The sequence below is a fragment of the Patella vulgata genome, chromosome 2 (assembly GCF_932274485.2).
Source record: "Patella vulgata chromosome 2, xgPatVulg1.2, whole genome shotgun sequence".
NCBI lineage: Eukaryota > Metazoa > Mollusca > Gastropoda > Patellidae > Patella > Patella vulgata.
In genome coordinates, this window is record NC_065880.2 from 85,168,632 (window position 1) to 85,181,591 (window position 12,960).

Here is a 12,960-nt window from a genome sequence, read left to right on the forward strand (position 1 = left end):
TATTAGTCCTAGTCGAAATGGTTGCATGGCCATATCTGGGTCCTCCAGTTTCCTCCCATATGTTAGTCCCGAAATGACCTAGTTTGTGTCGAGTGGACGTTAAACCCCATTTCTCTCTCGCTCTCTATCTCTAATCATTGATTAAAGTTCAATAAGAAGAGCTAAAAGGAAATTTCATCAATAAATAATTATCATATAAAGATTTTATTTCTTATTTCAACATAGACATTTTTATCTCGACCACACTATCGTGAAAGTTGTATAGACAATCATATGAAATCACCACCCCGTAACATGATTAAATAAATGATCTTTCTCTCTCTCCCCTCTCTCTCTCTCTCTCTCTCTCGTCAAAATGTTGCTCTAATACAGTAATTGTGTTCTGTGTATTTAAAAGATTTAGTTCCTAATATTTGTGTGATTATATATTATATGTACGGACTAGTGTTTTGTGTTCCAATTTTTCAGGGGGATCACGTGGCTAAGTGGGTAAGACGCTGGCTTGCTAGCCTGGAGTTCATATGTTCGATCCCTGCATTAGCCGAGAAAGTTCATTCAGATTTTCTGGCGTGGTTTCCCCTTGTCAGTGATGCAGCATGGTGGGCCTGACAAAGACAGCTGTCTAGTCGTTCGGATGGTACGGAAAACCGAGGTCCCGTGTACACATTGGCATGCACGTAAAAGATCCCTTGGCAGTTGGAATTTAATATAAGAGTAGGCTGTAGTGCCGCTGCCCGGGCAAAATTTCCCTCATAGCACACTGTATGGCGTATGCCCATCTTCATTAGCCAAGGTTAGGAGCAGAACAGTAGGACGTTAAACCCCATTTCATTTCATTTCATTTTCAATTTTTCAAGAAAAAATTGCTCCGAAGCTGCAATTTGAAACCTAAAATTTGTGTGATTATATATTATATGTATGGACTAGTAATTTGTGTTTAGTTCTGATGCACAACCTTCCAATTTTTCAAGAACAAATTGCTCAGAAGCAGCAATTTTAAACCACAGCATTGTAATTATAGATTTTTATTTCTAATTATATATTTTACATTTTTACGGCTTTAAATCCATATAAATACTTGTATAAAGATTAAAACATGCTGTAATTCACACAAAATATCACAAGCGATCGAGTCAAATATAAATCAATTTTATAGGTTTATAGGACAGGAGTACCTTATATAATAAGTGCATGCGGACTGAGACAGAGAAGGAGAAATGGGGTTTAACATCCACTCGACACAAACTAGGTCATTTCAGGACTAACATATGGTTCAATTTTACTTTAATAATTCGCTTGCACTTATGGGTCTTTAGCAGTGGGAGGAAAACAGGAGGACCCGGAGAAAACTCACAAGGTTGGACAGGCGACCCTACTCCTTGTCATGTACATTCAGGGAATCGAAACCACGCCAGTTGACTCAATGACAGACCTTATGATACAGCGCGCATCCCCCCCCCCCCCGCAGGATGATTGAGGATAAGACACTGCATGCAATAAACAACAAACATATATCAAATCAAGTGAATTGATCCGGGGTGTCAGCCGTAAGATTGCACTACGCTGTACAGTCCCCGGCCTGTACAGGCTTCACTCAAAATGAAGGGTGAAATGGAGTCTTATGTCTTACTTTTCAGCTCTGACTGGGCTACTGAAGACTGAGAATGCCATACAGTGTGCTATCAGGGAAATGTTTGCCCAGGCAGTGGCCTACTCTTATATTGAATTCCAACTGCCAAGGGATCTTTTACATCCATGCCAATGTGTACATCCCAACCGAATAACTAGACAGTTAGAGCAGAACAGTAGGACATTAAACCCCATTTCATTTGATTTTCTGAAAGATATAATAATAGGTAATCAGTTAATCAGAAAAATGTTTGATGGTAGAATAGGTCAATAAGGACAAGTGCTGTTACTCCCGATATTTTATTCATCTGTCAAATTAATTAGCCACTCAATTTAAAGTAGACTGACAGAATGTTATAGGAAACCCATAAACTAATTTCTTACAGTAGTCGCTAAAATGTTCAATAACTTCTAGTTATCACAGAAAAAAAAATTCTACAAGTGGTAAGTCAATAAAAGGATTAAGTGAGTTTACTCTGGCAGTACCGTCTTCAATAGCCCAGTCAGAGCAGAACAGTAGTACATTCAACGTTCAATCCTATTTCATTTAATTTCTTACAATATTCAACGTTCAATCCTATTTCATTTCATTTCTTACAATAGTCGCTAAAATGTTCAAAAACTTTAAGTCTCAAGTCAATAAAAGTGTTAAGTGAGTTTACACTGGTAGTAGTCAGTTTGATTTGGATGAAAAACGAAACTCACACATAGTAGTAGAAGAAGGAGAAGTGGATTTGAATGGAATCATTCAACAAGCCTTTAGGTCAATAAACAACAGACAACTGATTTTTACATTTTCTCCATTAAGCCAGGGAGTTTAAATTGTATGTTTTATTATCTTTCTGAAAGTAACAAATTTATCATCATCAGACGGCTTGATGATAAATGTTGTCTGGAAGTCGCTTAAACATATTCACAGAAATATAAAGGGATGAAATAGTTCCCCACTTGGGATAAAATATTTCTGTTCCGTGATTGAGTGGCCTTTTAAATCATGATAGTAGCCGAGTTGAGGTACATTTTTTGGCAATAACACAGGATTTATAATAAACCTTGATAGTAATAGGATTGAGGGTTGTTTTTATTTTTGGGCAATCTCTTCCCAGTTAAAGTGAACTTATAATATACCAGGACAGTAATAGAGTTGAGGGTTTTTTTTTTCTGCGATATCATCCCGGTTAAAGTGGACTTATAATAAATCACGATAGTAGTTGAGTTGAAGTACTTTTTTCTTATAATATACCAGGACAGTAATAGAATTGAGGGTTTTTTTCCCTGCGATATCATCCCGGTTAAAGTGGACTTATAATAAATCACGATAGTAGTTGAGTTGAAGTACTTTTTTCTTATAATATACCAGGACAGTAATAGAATTGAGGGTTTTTTTCCCCTGTGATATCATCCCGGTTAAAGTGGACTTATAATAAATCACAATAGTAGTTGAGTTGAGGTACTTTTTTTCTGCGATATCACCCCAGTTACAGTGGACTTATAATATACCAGGATAGTAATAGAATTTAGGGTTTTTTCTTTCGGCGATATCTTCCCGCTTAAAGTAGACATTAAATAAATCTATTTGACATTCTGTAGTAGAAAAGTTATGATCTATACTGTATCATATTGGGCTGGAATATAAAAATTGTTTTACAGTAAGTTGTTTTTTTATACTGGATCTAACAATCTGATTAAAACACAGATCCTATTTCATTTCGGTTTTTATAGTTCAAAATTACGTTTTACTTGTCTTTACTACACTAGGATCTGGAAGAGTTGTTACAAAACCCCCATTCTGGTTGATGTGAGAAATAAGCCAATGAAACGGTCCGTTACGGCGAGTTTTGCCTTGCGATGCACAAAACTGTGGGTAAACCACGAGAAGTGTCAACGATAGTTGATTAATCGATGTCTGACATCTTAGGGTCAAAAGCCACTCGTATGACCCGCTGACAAGACCTTTCACTACAACCTGTCAGATCTTCGTGGAGTGTAGGCCATCGAAAATATAAAAAAAAATGAAACGAAATATAGATCTGTATTTTAATCAGATTGCGGACCCATGGATTATCAGACTAAATCTATCTACCTCCTGTCTACACCAGGTAAAGGATTATCAGTTTAAATCTATCTACCTCCTGTCTACACCAGGTAAAGGGAAATCAAATGTTTAATTAGAAGAAAAACATGAAGATTTAGTCTCATATACCATAAACTAAGAAATATTTGTTTCCATGGAAACACACAAACTGTCAAAATCAAGAAATTTTTAGTAGCAAAGGCGCAACTATTATGTAGAAAGCTTCACAAAGATATCATTATCAGTTTATGAGATATGCTCAGCAGCCTTTTAACTTTGTTCAATGTGGGATAATTACACATGGGCATGCATTGTCTTCATGGGAAGTAGATACCATTACTAAATCAATGATGTTATACGAATCATTCATTGATTAAATGATATAAAGCATTTATATGTTTTTACTGTTACTTTAACTAGGGCTCATTGGACTGCTCCAAACTGACGCTAACTAGTGCTCATTAGACTGCTCCAAACCACCCTAATTCGGGCTCATTAGATTGCACCAAACCACCCTAACTAGGTCTTGTGAGACTGCTCCAAACTGACACTAACTAGGACTCATTAGACTGCTCCAAACAACCCTAATTAGGGCTTATTAGATTGCACCAAACCTCCCTAACTAGGGCTCATTAGATTGCACCAAACCGCCCTAACTAGGACTCATTAGACTGCTCCAAACCACCCTAATTAGGGCTTATTAGATTGCACCAAACCTCCCTAACTAGGGCTCATTAGATTGCACCAAACCGCTCTCACTATCAACACAAATTTGATTACATACATAATCTCTATATATTACAAATAAATTGTTAAATACACAGAAAAGATTGTATCACTTCAATGGATGTTTATTTATAGTATATAAGATAAGAAGTTTTCTACATACACCATCAAGTCTTACAACATCGTATTTATATCTCATTTCCTCAAGTAGTCCACCTGACTAAATTCACACCTGTGCCAGATAGTCCTTAAGATTGGACAAAAAATGGAATCCTATGTACACATTGGCAGAGAGAGAGAGAGAGAGAGAGAGAGAGAGAGAGAGAGAGAGAGAGAGAGAGAGGGAGAGAACTCTAAACTGACACTAACTAGGACTCATTAGACTGCTCCAAACAACCCTAATTAGGGCTTATTAGATTGCACCAAACCTCCCTAACTAGGGCTCATTAGATTGCACCAAACCGCCCTAACTAGGACTCATTAGACTGCTCCAAACCACCCTAATTAGAGCTTATTAGATTGCACCAAACCTCCCTAACTAGGGCTCATTAGATTGCACCAAACCGCTCTCACTATCAACACAAATTTGATTACATACATAATCTCTATATATTACAAATAAATTGTTAAATACACAGAAAAGATTGTATCACTTCAATGGATGTTTATTTATAGTATATAAGATAAGAAGTTTTCTACATACACCATCAAGTCTTACAACATCGTATTTATATCTCATTTCCTCAAGTAGTCCACCTGACTAAATTCACACCTGTGCCAGATAGTCCTTAAGATTGGACAAATAATGGAATCCTATGTACACATTGGCAGAGAGAGAATCGAAACCAAGCCAGCTGACTCAATGACAGACCTTATGATACAGCGTGCACACGGTAACCATTCAACCATCAAACCCTCCTGGCATGCCCGTAAAAGATCCCTTGGTAGTTGGAATTTGATACAAGAGCAGGCTGTATCGCCATTGTGTGGAAAAATTCCCCAATTGCTTCATCATTAGTCCAGTCGAAGCAGAACAGCAGGACGTTAAACTCCATTTTATTTCATTTCATTTCACAGCTGTGAACGTTTAATCCCACCGAGACGTATCCCATCTGTCAGTTTGTTTATAAACAATATTACGTTTAATCCCACCGAGACGTATCCCATCTGTCAGTTTGTTTATGAACAGTATGACATTTTATATCTGAAAACATTTGTTGATCCGGTACAGGAACAGTATAAAATTATGTCTGATTTATTTCCTGTATAAAATATCATTTATATATGACATTTTAATAAATGGCCTCCTAGACAACTCCCACTTATAACTTAAGTCAGTCGGTCAAATTCATTTCAGATTAGCAAGGTACTGTTTTCATAAAAAATGACAATTTATAGCAGTATCCTAATTCTTAAATATATCTAAAAGTGTATTTACACATGGCAGGTATGTTAATTTCACTGGCTGTCAGGTAAGCAAGTCTGGACTTAAGGCACCTGTCACAGACTTTGTCAGACACAAATAATCGCACAAGGTACTGGGGCGGATCCAGGATTTTCAGAAAGGGGAGTGTGCTGCCCCCACTTGGGAGTGGGAAGCCTGGTCCTCGGTGGGCGGAATGACGGGCAAGCAACCAAGTCACCAACCGACTCGTTTCGGAGTAAATTACGATTCCCAACCTAAACTGACTGAACAACAGCGCAGATTGCACCTAACATATATACAAGCCTGGACGTAAGACACTTGTCACCAACTTTGTTGACACAAAAAAACACACAAGGTATAAGTTGTGTGATAATTTGTACTTGACAAAGTCCATGACAGGTGTCTTCTGTCCAGACTTTCAGGTAACTCTGGCAAATATGACTAAAACAAGAGCACTGGCATGCAATATTTTCAACCAGTCAATATCTGATTGCTTTGGGTAGAGGGGTTTTGCATAGACTAAGCCTGTTCATGAATTCCATTCTGATATCCTGAATAAAAATACACAATTACTGAGTTTAATACTAAGCGACTTTTCGTTGAGGATACTCTCGTCTTTATCAAGCAAATGATACAAATATGTGAATATTAGACAAATATATACAGAATATGCAACAAAGATAATTGTGTATCCATAAAATTGTACCTTGTGTTAATATGTTCAACTAGAAGAATGCCCGGCTTCGCTCGGGGGTCATAACCCCGATAACCCTGAAACCGGAAGTGGTAGACTAACGCCACCTGGCCTATGTTACTCCCCGGTCCGAGCTACCCCTATACCCCAAATTTCAGACTCGGGGCAGACCTAGTGTAGCCGCCAACCCCGAACAAACAGACAAACAGACAGACAAACGACAGTCACAAATATTAGTATAGATTACTAAATGCCAATCAAAGAAAATAAAAATATTATTTAAAAAAACAAATTGCTATTGAAAATAATATGTTTAAATGCAATTTGATTAAAACACAGGTCCTATTTCGCTTCATTTTTTATAGTTCAAAATTTTGTTTTACTTGTCTTTACTACACTAGGATCTGGAAGAGTTGTTATATAACCCGCGTTCTGATTGATGTGAGGAATTAGCCAATAAAACAGTCTGTTACGGTGAGTTCTTGGCGCGCATTGCAATGAACTGTTGATTAACATCAACACTGATCAGCTAATCAAAAGTCTGATGTCATAGGGCCAAAAGTCAAACGCATAACCCCTGATGCGACCTCCCATTACAACTGGTCAGATCTTCATGTAGTAGAGGCCATTGAAAGTATAAAAAAACGAAACGAAATACAGATCTGCATTTTAATCAGATTGGTTTAAATGGATCAGAGATCTTCAGAAACCCTTCCATTTAAACATTTTATATTTTTGCTATCAAAAATCTTATTCTTGAATACGATCACGAAACAAGAATTAGGAGATCAGTTCATCATACCATCTAAAAATGTTTCTTCAAGCTCACACAATTTTATATTTATTGAGATTTTCCTGTATTTTGATATTTTCCCCACATTCATTTCATGTGTGATGAATGCAGGGATTAGCTATTCCATTAGTTTTATTATATTTTACTCTGTTTAGATCTAAAGACATATTTCTAGGTATAAAAATAAAGTCAAGACAACGAACGATAAACCCTCATCTTTCTCTTCTTCAAGCTAGGTTAAGTAGCTTCTAATATCCTAACTACAAGGTATAACTTCAATACAGGATTTTGCAGTTAACATTTTTGATCCATAACATAACACAATTGCAATATGACTGTAATGTGATGTGACACAATTGTAATATGACGTGACATGACTGTAATGTGATTTGAGACGATTGCAATATGACTGCAATATGATGTGACACAATTAAAATATGGCTGTGATGTGACACGATTAAAATAGGACGTGACATGGCTGTAATGTGATGTGAGATGATTGCAATATGACTGTAATGTGATGTGACATGACTCTGATTAGATGTGACATGACTGTAATGTGAAGCGACAAGGCTGTAATGTGATGTGACATGCCTGCAAAGTGGTGTAGCATGACCACAATATGATGTGATATGACTAAAATGTATTGTGGCATGACTCCACAGTGATGCCACATGACTGCAACATGATGCAACATGACTGCAATATGACATGATTGCAATGTGACATGGCATGATTGCAATATGATGTGACATTGTTGTAATGTGATGTGGCATGACTGCAATATGATGTGACATGACTACAAAGTATTGTGACATGGTGCCACTGTGATGTCACATGACTGCAATGTGACTCGATATGACTGCAATGACATGTGACATGATCTAGGGCATTCTGGACAGCGGTTAAGCGCATTACCTTTATATACAACCAATGTTGTTATCCTTTAAATAATATGTCTATCGCAATTAATTTTCAAAATTAAAATCATGAAAAACAAGAACAAACGCCTACATTAAAAATATAAACTAAATTAGGAAACAATGATCCCGAAGGACAACTAAATTCAAAGGTCATAAAAACAACAATAGTAATAAAAGATGGACTTCTCCAGGCGAATGTGTATCCCTAGGGCAGAATGCAGTAAATAAATTCATGTAATCTTGTCAGCTAGACGATTGGTCTAACCCCCTTTAATTTCATACCAAAAACAATTTCACACCATTGCTAAATTAAAGCAGTATTAAGCTGATTGTTTTTAGAAATTGATGGATGAAACGTTTATCATTGTTGACAAGTAACTACATTTAAAATGTCATAAAATCACCTATGGTAATAATTTCTGATAAACTCAGCCAGCCATCATAAAGTACAGAAAGGTAATGCGTGTTATTACCATCTAACCAATAATATTTTCAAGCTCGAATTCTTCCTACTTTCCCCACTAGCCTTTAAATCAATATGAATCACTTTCTATAGAGTCAAATCACACGTACTTACTGAATTGAGTGATATATTTATATATATAAAAACAGAGGTATTTTGGTAAAATTCTTACCATTATCAAAATATCCATCAAATTCTATCTTGTTTATGACAATTGTTTGGTACACCAAATAAGGTAATGTTCTCCCCCCGCTATCTGGCAAATGGGGATGTTAATTCCAGATTTGGGAAGGAAACTAATGCCAAGGTCAGCCTATAACGTACAGAAGTTAGGCGGTTATAAAAGAGGGTGTTGAGCAAAATTCATCAGAGATCATCCAGATATTCCAAGCAGCTATCATCTGTGCTTTATAGAGAACGAGGGACATTTGAAGCCAACCAGTTTAACAATAAAGTTGTACAAACAAACTAACCTGTGATTTTATTTACGATCACAAAGGAAAAAAGGAAGTCTGATATTACTACACGTATATGGATTCTAAATATACTAGTTTAACAACGTCTAAATTGGTCGTTGGGTCCAAACTTCGAACAATTTCTAGCAGTTTTCAATACAAGCAGTTCAGACACTTGATTCAACTAAAGATTTAAAGCGGAAAGCGGAAAGTGGAACCTTGGTTTCATATATCTGGGATCGAAACCACTTCAAAATTTTGACTGTTGGGCATGTTTGATAATACACAGAAACTAAATATCATTTATTTAATCATGTCACAGTGTGGTGATTTCATATGATCGTCTTTACAACTTTCTAGATAGTGTGGTCGAGATAAAAATGTCTATGTTGAAATAAGAAATAAAATCTTTATATGATAATTATTTATTGATGAAATGTTCCTTTTAGCTCTTCTTATTGAACTTTAATCAATGATTAGAGATAGAGAGTGAGAGAAATGGGGTTTAACGTCCACTCGACACAAACTAGGTCATTTCGGGACTAACACATGGTTCAATTTTATTTCAATAATTCGCTTGCGCGTAAGGGTCTTTAGCAGTGGGAGGAAACCGGAGGACCCGGAGAAAACCCATGAGGTTGGACAGGCGAGATTAGAGATGAAATGAAATGGGGTTTAACGTCCTACTGTTCTGCAGCGAACTCGGCTAATGAATACAGGCATACGCCATACCGTGTGCTATGTGGGAAATTTTGCCTGGCAGTGGCACTACGGCCTACTCTTATTATATTGAATTCCAACTGTCAATGGATCATTTACGTGCACGCCAATGTGTACACGGGGCCTCGGTTTTTCGTCCCATCCGAACGGCTAGACAGCTGTCCTTGTCAGTCCCTCCGTCCTGCATCACTGACATGGGAGAACTCAATGATTAGGGGAAAATAAAGAGCTGAAATATGTTTGTAGAAAGATCATTGTTAGTCCGACCCTACTAATCATACTACATGCTCTAAAATACTGACCTGTTGTATTACAATAGGGGGGTTGGATGGCCAAATGGTTAACATGTGCGCATCATATCATAAGGTCTGTCATTGAGTGAACTAGAGTGGTTTCAATTCCCCGGTTGTACGTGACAAGGAGTAGGGTCGCCTGTCCAACCTCCAGTTTCCTCCCACTGCTAAAGACCCCCCTACCTGCAAGGAAAATTATTGAAATAAAACTGAACCAAGAGAGAGAGGGATGGGGTTTAACTCCAATCGACACAAACTTGGTCATCAAGCTGATTGGTAAAACAATGAACCAGCCACTATGGTATCATATAAATCAATCTACTTTCGGCTAAATTAAAACCGGTTAATTATTACAACAGTCATAGCTTAGTGAGAATCGACCATGTGGTTCATAATCCGAGTAGCCTAATTAGCACAAAACCAAAACAGGGTCATACTTATGTGGTGGACATTAATCGTAGACATGTATGAGAATGGGGATGAGAAAAATATGCTAGTTTTACTTGACCACTGGGTCTAAACAACTTTCTATCAGTTTTCAATACAATCAGTCCAGACACTTGACTCAATGTCGGACCTCGAGATCTTAAGTGCCACCACTCTTAAAGACTGAAATCCTTAGTGTTGTATCGATCAGATTCGGATTTGTTTCCCACAATGTGTTACTTTAAGAGGGAGTGAGAGAGGAATGGCATTTAACGTCCACTCAAAACAAACTAGGTCATTTAGGGACTAACATATGGTTCAATTTTATTTCAATAATTTGCTTGCATGTAGGGGTCTTTAGCAGTGGGAAAAAAAGCTGCGAGGTTGGACAGGCGACCCTACTCCTTGTCACGTACAAGGGGAGAATCAAAACCACACCACTTGAATCAATGACAGACCGTCTGATCTAACGCATTAGCCATTCGGCCACCCCAATCTCGTAGGTTTTCTCTGGCTCCTTCGGTTTCCTCCCACTGCTAAAGCCCCTATATGCAAGCGAATTATTGAAATAAAATTAAACCATATGATAGTCCTGAAATGACCTTGTTTGTGTTGAGTGGACCTTAAACCAAATCTCTCCCTCTCCCCCTCTCTCTCTCTCTCTCTCTCTCTCTCTCTCTCTCTCTCTCTCTCCCTCTCATTCGGCCACCCTACCCCCCTGTAACTTTAAGATCAACAAGATCATGAAATAGAAGGTGTTTTGTTCTGGGTTTTCTAGCCACAATCCAATCACGAATAATGGGTTGATGGTCTCATGGATGTAATTTCAGTGTAATTGACAATTTGTTAGCAGAATATAACATTTCTTGCTAACAAACTCTCCCATAAAATCTTGTCTCTCTAAACATAAAAATGTCGATTCTTATTTATCTGGTGATATTCAATTTCTCCATACTCCATTTCTTAGATTCAACGTGGGTAAACATGAAAAATAAATTGAGTTTCACGACAGACAACTACTTAAGCTAAAAACAGATAATGCCCGCACATAACCTAGGAATTTTAAAAAAAAAAATCTTATTCTTCAGGGAGTCATTTCAGATTTTGCAAGCATGTTTTGAATGTGCAAATCTAATGTTCAATTATAAAGCAGTCTTAAAGTTTGGCAGCAGACAACTACTTCAGATTAGAATTGCTACGCCCAATTGGCTTATTCTTAAGGGGGCCATTTCAGATTTTGCTGGAAAGTTTTAAATGTGCAAATCAAATCACAAATTGTTAAAAAGTTTTAAAGTTTTAAATACATGTTCTGGAGTTGTTCAAACATGAACTACAAAAAGATAACCCAGCAATTTCAAGTTTTTTAAAGTTGCATTATGTAACATTTAGATAATTTATGCAAGAGCAATATCTGCTTATTACAAGTCTTTCTTTAGGCCTGAAATGTTATCTAAATTATCAATTAGACATTAATTAACTTATAATCCAGACCATAATCAACTCTTGATGTCAAGGCTAGCCTTCGATGTTGGCTGGATTAGATTCCTATATGCCGCTTAACAGCCATTGATAATTAAATCAAAACAGTGGATAATCGAGACTATGCTGTTTATATTGATTTTAGTAATGATGACCGAGACTATGCAAAAATTTCACCCGCTTCGTTCTCGGCTCATAGTGGATCAATTTGACTGAAATTTTCAGCAAATTACCTTTACACTATCTAGTTTTTAACTATTATAGCGAGAACTTATCTCCCATAATGTATCTTTAATGCAAAATAAATATATGAGGGAAATTTTGCCCGGGCAGCGGCACTATCGCCTACTCTTATATCAAATTCCAATTGCCAGGGGATCTTTTACGTGCATTTCAATATATACATGGGACCTCGGTTTTTCGTCTCATCCGAAGGACTAGACAGCTGTCCTTGTCAGGCCCTTCGTCCTGCATAACTGACAAGGAGAAACCACACCGGAAAATCTGGATGAACTTATGGACAATGCAGGGATCGAACACCCGACCTCCAGGCTAGAGAGCCAGCGTCTTACCCACTTAGCCAAGTGATCCCCTCAAATTACTCTATTCTAAGTGAAGTTATCAGACTTTGAAGTGTTTACACTGCTTGTTTAGGTTGCAGTATGTGAGAAGTGTTTTCGTTTCTATCTTTTATCATTGTGTGTTTTACGATGATGCTGCCTAAAATATGCTCAGATGGAAATAGTTTGTGTCTAGTTGACCTTAAACTGCATCTCTCTCTCTCTCTCTCCTCTCTCTCTCCTCTCTCTCTCTCCTACCCTCTCTCTCTCCCTCTCTCCCTCTCCTATCCTCTCTCTCT

At 37.3% G+C, this 12,960-nt stretch overlaps 2 protein-coding genes across 2 annotated transcripts in view; one reads left to right on the forward strand and one right to left on the reverse strand.

Moving 5' to 3' along the window:
• LOC126812151 (L-xylulose reductase) overlaps positions 1 to 12,960 on the reverse strand; it is a 68,593-nt gene that overhangs the window by 17,936 nt on the left and 37,697 nt on the right. The gene's annotated exons all lie outside the window — the stretch shown is intronic.
• The window catches only part of LOC126812128 (uncharacterized), a 45,194-nt gene that overhangs the window by 1,174 nt on the left and 31,060 nt on the right, over positions 1 to 12,960 (forward strand). The window lies entirely within an intron of this gene.